The 9,449-nt window shown below is 41.3% G+C and overlaps 1 protein-coding gene across 1 annotated transcript in view; it reads right to left on the reverse strand.

The window, feature by feature from the left end:
- TESPA1 (thymocyte expressed, positive selection associated 1) overlaps nucleotides 1–9,449 on the reverse strand; it is a 57,899-nt gene that overhangs the window by 43,331 nt on the left and 5,119 nt on the right. Inside the window, exon 2 of the mRNA XM_043968084.1 lies at nucleotides 4,077–4,235. The gene's annotated coding sequence lies outside the window, so the exon portion shown is untranslated. The remainder of the gene's footprint in view (nucleotides 1–4,076; nucleotides 4,236–9,449) is intronic.

Below are 9,449 nucleotides of genomic sequence, written 5' to 3' on the forward strand. Positions count from 1 at the left end.
CTAGGCATACAGTGGGTGATTTGGGTGGAAAAGTGCCCAGGTGCATGATGGATGGCAGGAAAGAAGTCAGCCTAGGATTAAGGATTTGCCACAGATTATATAAAAGAGGACAATCAGTCAGCAAGCATGGAATGTGACCCACATAGATTGGCTGGCCCAGAATCTAAAGCAATTAAAATGTTATCATTGGAATTGTCTCCCATTTCCTGTGAGGTGGAAAGGAAGAGAAGTCCCTGCTAGAGTGTGGAGTAGGTGGAAATTAGATGACAGGGTGTTGGGGGGGGGGGAGCTGTGGTGGAGGGAGGAAAGGTGTTTGTAGGATGGATGCCAGTGACTAATAAGACAGAGTATATGGGTCACACAGACTTCTAAGCAGGAGAGTACTGCATTTCTCTCTCTCTCTCTCTCTCTCTCTCTCTCTCTCTCTCTCTCTCTCTCTCTCTCTCTCTCTCTCTTTCCTCTCCTCTTCCTCCTCCTCTTCCTCCTCCTCCTCCTCCCCTCCTCCTTCTCCTCCTGCCCCATCTATAAGTCTCTGTCTCTGCTTCTTTGTCTCTTCTCTGTCTCTGTGTCTGTCTGTCTCACAAAACCCTGCCTCTACCTGCTCCTCCTCGGGCTCTTCTCTAAAGCATGGGCTCTCGTGGGATCAAAGAGAGCCACCATGTCACCAGAGTTCTCAAATTGGGGTGAGAACGAGAACAGGGGTGAGAAAGTGTGGGAGTATAACAACAGGAAACCAGGTTTCCATGATGGGTTGGCTACCAGGGCCTGAACCACACCCTCCTTTCTCTTCATCCACTTCACAAAATCCCATAACACCTGGAAAATGCTCAGTATATTCCAAAATTACTGTTGCTTCCCCTGCCTCCAGGCTGGGAGGCTCCTTGTGCTGGGTCAGGCTGACCACTCCACCCCTGTTCTCAAGTCTCTAGCAATGAAGAACCCATGGCGTGCTTTGGTCACCAATGTGACACTCCTTAGAAACAAGGGAATTCTTCCTAATGTCTAATAGTCTACCATGCTGTCTGTTGAATAACATGAATAATAATGGTAATAATAGCTGGTATTTATCTCTCACCTACTAAGTGCCTGGTATTGCTAAATGCTTTACAAAAATTACCTTATTTGATCCTACCAATAGCCCTGAAAGGTAGGCACTGTTATCATCATCTTCATTTTGCTCTTGAGGAAACTGAGGCAGATAGTTTATTGTTTTTTTTGTTTTTGTTTTTTGTTTTTTAGTGAGGCTATTGGGGTTAAGTGACTTGTCCAGGGTCACGCAGCTAGTAAGTGTTAAGTGTCTGAGGCCGGATTTGAATTCAGGTCCTCCTGACTCCAGGCTTGGTGCTCTATCCACTGCACCACCTAGCTGACCCCTTTATTTATTTATTTATTCATTCATTCATTCATTTTATTTAGTTATTTAGTTATTTATTTTTAGTTGAGGCAGATAGTTTAAATGATTTGCCCAAGGTGTTGAAGATTGATTATGAATGGACTGTGATAAGAGAGCTTTCAGAGTAGGTTCTTCCCCAGTTCTGTGAGGTCTTTGTGCCTTGAGAGGATAACTGAGACCCAAGGACTAAGGAACAAACTCCTCCAGTTCCTTCTTCCCCAATCCAAATATCCAACCCTTTCACATACTCCCTAAACCAAGCTATGTACTGCACTTATTAAAATGGTCACCATTTTAGTCTTCTTTCCTCCATTTTTATTTCCTTCTCTTCTTATTCTCTTTTTATTTCTTCTTCCTTTCCCTTCCCTTCTTATTAGCCTTAGCTCTTTCCTTTCCTTGGTTCAGTCTTGCTGAATGGAAGCCCCCCGGTGCCTCCAGGGCCATTCTCCTCTGTGTGGATGGGTGCCAAGTAGGGATGGAGAGGCCTGAAAATCCCACTGTTTCCTGAATTGAAAGCAGGACAACTACCCAGTGCCTGAATAGAAACAGGTCCTCCTCCTCCTCCTCCTCCTCCTCCTCCTCCTCCTCCTCCTCCTCTTCCTCCTGCCCTCGCCAAGGTGGCTTGTTTTCCCCTCCATTTTTCCCATACTGCTTAGAGGCTGATTCATTTGACCTTGAAGGTGCTCTGAGGAATAGCTATGACTCCCTAACAAGGCTCTGATCCTTCCCCAGGGAGAAGAAAGGATATAACCTATAGTTACCGCCTTTGGAGAAGAAGGAGATTCCTCATCTCTAAAATGAGCGGAGGAAAGAAGAGTAGATGAACTCTTAAACTCCTCCAAATTTTCAATCTTAGGATTCCCCAGGAAGCTTTGGTTGCTTGCATTTCACAACGCTGAGGATGGGGAAAGTGTTGTTCATGCCTTGTCTCTATCACTCCTGCTACAGTGGCTAGGGATGACAACTACGTACTCTTTTCCCCTGCTCGACAAACCCTTCTAAACCACTGGAGACCCTCATCTAGCCTAATTAGGAGGCACAAAGCATATGCCCTCAGGACAGAAGCCAGCAGACTTCCATTTTAGGCACTTTCATGCAGGGGCACCTTCTCTGGCCAAAGGGGGCAACCCCTTTGCTCCACTATGGGCAGCCACATCTGTTAGGCAGAGGCAGTGAGGCTTCCTGGGGTCTCGCCTCTGTGCCCACAAACTCTTCAAGCCACCCCCTAGAGGTCTCCCTGGTCCCTTATCTTCCCTTTACTCACTCCTAGGGGTTTCATTTTCCTCCACTCCCCAGGGTCACAGCTGGGGCTTTGGGAAACTCCAGTGGGCAGATCTTTCCACCTCCCCCAATCTTTCACCCTGACCCCCACCTCTAAGCTAAAGTGCTCACAACCTAGTCTAGACAAGTGCAGGTCTTCTTAGACCTCTCTAAAACCCATTCTACATTTCAGTCCCTAATATAAAACTCCAGTATCTGTTGTGTCTTAACCTTATTGCCAAACACTCAGATCTGAGGCTCACTAGTTGTAGGACCACAGCCAATCGCTTTACCTCTCCAAGGCCCAATTTCCTCATCTATCAAATATGGAAATGTAGACCTCTTGCAAGAGGAACATTTCATAACTTTTACAGTAACAGTTGGAATGGGACTTCTTCTTTTCAGCATCTCTCTGAAATCACTTTGGAATGAATAGTTTAGATGACTTTAAAGCAAAAGGAAGCTTATTTAACTTTTCCAATAGGTTAGAGGTCAAATTTGGGAATCTGTACCCCTTGGAAACCTTTCATAATGTATAACGACTGTAATTGGTCAGACTCAAAGGAAAAATCAGCAGGGAGAGCTGCTAAATGCCAGGGAGACCATGAGTGTTTCAGCAGATAGAGTATTGAGCCTGGAATTAGGAAAACCTGAGTTTAAATCCAACCTCAGCCATTTACTATCTGTGTGACCCTAGGCAAGTCACTTAACTTCTGTTTGCCTCAATTTCCTCAATTGTAAAATGGGGATTGAAATAGCAGCCACCTTGCAAGTTTGTATTAAGGGTCATATAAGATGATATTTGTTTTTTTTAAAAGCCCTTAGCACAGTACTTAGTTCATAGTAGGTGCCATATAAATACTTATTCCTTCTTTACATCTTCCTTCCTTGAATGTCTTGAAGAGTCAGAGAAATTCTATTAGTGATAGTCCTTCTCAGAGAATGGGGAATGAATAAAATGGCATCTCAAAGTTTCTACCAGTTCTAAGTATCGTGGTAATAATAATAGCTAGCATTTATATAGTATTTTATGGTTTGTAAAGCACTTTACAAATATTATCTTATTATATCCCCACAACAACCCTGGGAGGTAGGTGCTATTATTACCCCCAACACACACACACATATTATCGTCGAGGGAACAGAAGTTAAAGTGACTTGTCCAGGGTCACACAGCTAGGAAGTGTCTGAGGCCAAATTTGAATTCTGGTCTATCGTGACTTCAGGTTCAGTGGTTTATCCATTGAGCCACCTAGCTGCCTAGTGATTCAAGAGGTAAAGCATGAGGTTGGATTTTTAATCTTGACCCTTCCCTTCCCTCAAGAATGCCTTAAACCTCAGTTCCCTTCTCCCTCCAGAATAGACCTTCCCCAACTCAACATGGATGGAACTACAAATTGTCTTTCAAAAAGACTCCACTCACCTGTCCTCTGGGAGGGAGCTTGCTCAGGGAGAAGGGGGTCTGGGGAGAAGGGTCCCACACCTTCCCCAGGGCAGGCACAGGGTTCAAGACAGCAGCTGAAGGTCATGGTATGGTAGTGCCTGCCTGTCTGTCCTCATTCAGCAGCTGTCACCAGTGCCACTGAGAAGGGGAAGCGGAAGTGAGAGAAGTCATACACATATGTGCTCCCAGACCCCACCTCCCCCACCTCCCCCACCTCTGCCACATCCTTTGCCCTAGTGCAAGAGAGCAGAGAGAGGGAAAAAAGCAGCTACTTGAGTCCCTGTGCTCAGAGCCACTCAATGTCTCTGGCCAGGGCTTCACCTGGGTCAACCCAGACAGATGGTGGGTCTCTCCTATGGGTAGGTGGCATACCCAAGAAGCCGTTTTAAAGGCTCACAGGACTCAAGAGCTGAAAGGAAACTTAGGGATCCTTTAATCCCATCCTTTTATCAGCAAAGATACTGAGGATGCCAAGGTCACACAGAGAGGACATTTATTTTCCTTTTCTTTTTTACTTTAATCATGGGTTTTAACAGAATAAGAAGATGAGAGACACTAAGAATAATTCAATAGAATGTAAGACTCTTGAAGGCAGAAATTGTTTTTGGTTTTCATCTTTATATCCCTGGCTTCTACACAGTTACTTGCATACAGTAGACACCTAATAAATGTTTGTAGGATAGAAGGCATGAAATGTAATGCTGACAGAGAAGGGACTAGAACCTAGCTCTCCTGATTTCAAAATTAGGGATTTCCCCCTGCTATACAGTGCCACCTTGCCTATACTAATCCTGCCTGCCCCAGAGAAATATCTCCCTAATGTCTAACCTGAATTTTTCATACTGCAAATGAAGCTGTTGGCACCCTGCCCTTGGCTGGGACAGCGAACAACTGCTCAATGAGTCTCTATTCATTATAGTCTGAATTTAAGTATAGCATCTCCTCTGGGGCTGCCTTCTAGCTCCCAATCAAATGTTTGGTCATCAGGGGAGCAATTACACTAGATTCAAAGTACTCTATGACTCCACATGGTTAAAAACTATGGCTCAAGATACACCACTAGTGCATTTACCTTTAATTGTCAGCCAGTAGAAACAACTCAAAGCAAAGGCCTTTATTGGAATGACATGGTAAGAACAACTACCTGTACCCTATGTGGAAGGCAAACCAGGGAAGTCAAACTACCATCATCATCGCAACCACCACTTCCCATTAGACCCCAATGGAAATAGCCTACGGCTTTGAATAGAAGACCCTTGGGAATAGCAATGCCCTCCAGACTACTGACATCAGAAACAGATACAATTTTATCATTAGAAATGAAATTAGGGGCAGCTAGGTGGCGCAGTGGATAGAGCACCAGCTCTGGAGTCAGGAGTACCTGAGTTCAAATCCGACCTCAGACACTTAACACTTACCAGCTGTGTGACCCTGGGCAAATCACTTAACCCCAATTGCCTCACTAAACAAACAAACAAACAGAAATGAAATTAAAGAAGATGCATTACCATCTGCTTTGTAGAATATATATTGTCAGCATAACCTGACATCATAAGCATTTTTATATACACACATATGTCTTATTGTTATTGTCATCACTGGATCTCGTTGTGGTATATTTTGTGAAATGTTGATCTAAACTTAACTTATACCAGACGATTTTCTAGTTTTCCTAGCAGTTTTTGTCAAATATTTAGTACTTATTTTAATATTTCTGTTCTTTTTTGTTCATCAAACGTTATGTTACTATATTCTTTTCTTTCTGGATCTTATATTCCTAATTTAGCCTACTGAATACTTTTTCATTTTTTAAACTAGTAGAAAAGTAGTTCTAATAATTACTCATTCAGAAATGGGCCATTTGAGCCCTTCCTTCTCCCCACTTTTTTTCATTATTTCCTTTGAGATTCTTGATCAAAAACTCCAGATTAATTTTGTTATTTTTTTTTCTAGATCTGTAAAACAACTCTTTGGTAGTTTTATTGATATGGTACTAAAATAAGTAAATTCATTTTGATAGCATTGTCTTATAATTATATTGACACAACTAAAGTATGAGCAATTAATATCTCCAATTATGTTGACCTGTCATTTTTTTGTAGCTGTATTTATATAATTTCTGTATGTATCATGGTAAGTAGATTTATACATATTGATACATTTTATAGTTATTGCAAATGGAATTTCTTTTTCTGTCTCTTCCTTTTAACTTTTATTGGTAATACACAAAAAGGCTGATTATTTTTATAGGTTTATTTTATATTTCTCTACTTTGCTGAAGTTATTAATGTTTTCAATGAATTTTAGTTGAATCATTAGGGTTCTCTTTGTATATCATCATATCATATGAAAAAAGTGATGATTTTCTTTCCTTTTTACCCACCTCTCAATTTATTTTTCTTATCTTAATGCTATAGCTAGCATTTCTAGGATTATATGAAGTAATTGTGGTGAGAATGGGAACTTTGATTTAATTTTTATCTTATCAGAAAGGCCTTTAGCATTTCTTTATTATATCTAAAGCTTTCCTTAGTGGGCAGGGATAGGATTGAGGATTGATTTAATAGGCATAGGGAACTCCTAAGTGACAAAATTCCTTTACCAAGATACAGGTGGTCCCTTCTTTGTAATTTTTCATTTTAGAAAGAGTTGCTTAGTGTAGTGGTGTCAAACTCAAATAGAAATCCGGGTTACTAAACTGTACTTAGAAAACCACATTGTTAACATTTTCCATGGTCTGCCCAGCAATTGGAAAATGGCTGAACAAGTTGTGGTATATGAAGGTAATGGAACACTATTGTGCTTTAAGAAATGATGAACAGGCAGATTTCAGAAAAACCTGGAAAGACTTACAGGAATTGATGCTGAGTGAAATAAGCAGAACCAAGAAAACATTGTACACAGTATCAACAACATTTTGTGATGATCAACTGTGATAGACAACTCTTCTCAGCAATGCAATAATCCAAGACAATGCCAAAAGACTTATAGTGGGAAATGCTCTTCACATTCAGGAAAAGAACTATGGAGTCTGAATGCAGACGGAAGCATACTATTTTCACTTTTGTTGTTGCTTTTTTTGTTATTGTTCTTGTTTATTCTTTCTTGTATTTTTTCCTTTTGTTCTGATTAATGCGGAAATGTTTAGCTCGATTGTAATGTATAACCAATATGAAATTACTTGCTGGCCTCAGGAGGGGGGAGGGAAGGGAGAATGGGTAAAAATTTTGGAATATGTAATTGAGAAAAATTTATAAAATTTAATTTAAAAAAACATCCATGGTCTGTAGTATTTTTATTTATTTTGTTAAGTATTTACCAATTATATATAAAAATATATTTGGGGGGGGGCAATGGAGATTAAGTGACTTGCCCAGGGTCACACAGCTAGTAAGTGTCAAATGTCTGAGGTTGGATTTGGACTCAGGTCCTCCTTAATCCAGGGCTGGTGCTTCATCCACTGCACCACCTAGCTGCCCCCTTCCCAATTATATTTTAATCTGGCTTGGTCAGCACCTGGATTGTTGCAGGCTGCAATGTATTGGACACCTGTGGTCTAGGAGACTGAGGAGTTTGCCCAGGTTTACATAGTCAGGGTAAGTCCAGGGTGAGGCATGAACTCAGCTCTTCCTGGCTTTGAGGCCAGTTCTCTATCCACTATACCAATGTTGCCTTTCTTTTAGGTATCATGTCATGCATCATATTAAGGAAAAGTGGGTTTTTGCCTTCTCTCCAGGTTTTTGTGACACTTCTCAGCCGGTTCTCCTCCTACCTATCAGACTGCTCCTTCTCTGTCTCCTTTTCTGGATCTTCATCTAGGTCATGCCCCCTAATCACAGGTGTCCTACGGGGTACTGTCCTGGGCCCTCTTCTCTTCTTCCTCTTTACTACTTTACTTGGTGATTTCATCAGTGTCTGTTTTCCATTGTTATCTCCGTGAAGATAATTCTCAGATTTACTTATGAAACCTCTTTTGTTTGTTTGTTTCTTTTTGAGGGGCAATGAGGGTTAAGTGAATTGCCCAGGGTCACACAGCTAGTAAGTATCAAGTGTCTGAGGTCGGATTTGAACTCAGGTCCTCCTGAATCCAAGGACGGTACTTAATCCACTGCGCCACCTAGCTGCCCCTTGTGTAACTTCTTTTGTCTAACCTCTCATTCATCCTCTAACTTTGGCACTCTAACTGCCTTTTAGACATTTGGGATTGGATAGCTCATAGACATCTTAGACTCAACATGTCCAAAACTGAATTCATTATCTTTTGCCCCAAACTCTCACTTATTCCTCCTAACTTCCTTATTAGTGTGGAAGGCACCATCCTCTGGTTTGTAACTGAGGTGACATTCTTAACTCTTTATTCTCTCCCACCCCATCTCCAATCTGTTGCCAAGGCCTGTCGACTTTACCTCTGACATTGACCTCCCTGTTCCTTGAACAAGAAACTGCAATCCTTGGGTATTTTGAGCATGTTCACTGGCTGTCCCCCATGCTTGGAATTCTCTCCCTCTGTTTCTCTGCCTCCTGGCTTCTCTGGCTTTTTGCAAGTCTCAGCCAAAGTCCTACCATCTGCAAGAAGCTTTTCCCAGTATCTGCTTATCCTAATGCCTTCCCTCTGAGATTATCCCCAACTTAGACAGCATATATCTTATTTATACATAACTTGTTTGTTTGTTGTCTTCTCCATTAGACTGGGATCTCTTTGAGAGCAAGGATTGGTTTTTTGCCTTTGTTTGTATCCCCAGTGCTTAGGACAGTGCCTGGCATACAGTAAGTGCTTAATAAATGTATATAGACTGAATGACTGATTCCAATATTGTGTGGATGATCAGTGATTTTTTCCCCCTCTCACCTCTCATGTGGATGTGCTCAAGAATAATAAACTTATTTTTAAATGTGACCCTGGGACAGGAATGGGGAGCTCTGCTGCTGTGCCCATTGCAAAAAAAAAAAAGTAGTAACTTTTCAAAGAGTAATAATAATGTGGACGCTATCAAACAAATGTTCATCTCACTTGTGTTATGTATCACCTACCACAGAGGGAAAAAGAGATGTCAAAGAGCTAGCTGCATCTTGCTCCTTTCTGACTTTTTGTGAATAATGCTATTTTTCTCTCTTTAGTCTAAGGCAAGGGTTTGCAATCTTTCTTTAAGTTGATATGCCTCTTATTTTTTTTCAGTAATTCCTCCCATATACCCTATTCAATATGCAAGGAAATAAATTCTAGAGTTTGGCATACATACATAGGTAAAAGCTATTATGACATTTTCTAATACAGTGAAGTTGTTAAATGTTTATCAGAACAGAGTCAAATAGATCAATGAAACCCTTGATTCTGGTATTTTGTCAGTCAGC

The sequence above is a fragment of the Dromiciops gliroides genome, chromosome 5, assembly GCF_019393635.1.
Source record: "Dromiciops gliroides isolate mDroGli1 chromosome 5, mDroGli1.pri, whole genome shotgun sequence".
NCBI lineage: Eukaryota > Metazoa > Chordata > Mammalia > Microbiotheria > Microbiotheriidae > Dromiciops > Dromiciops gliroides.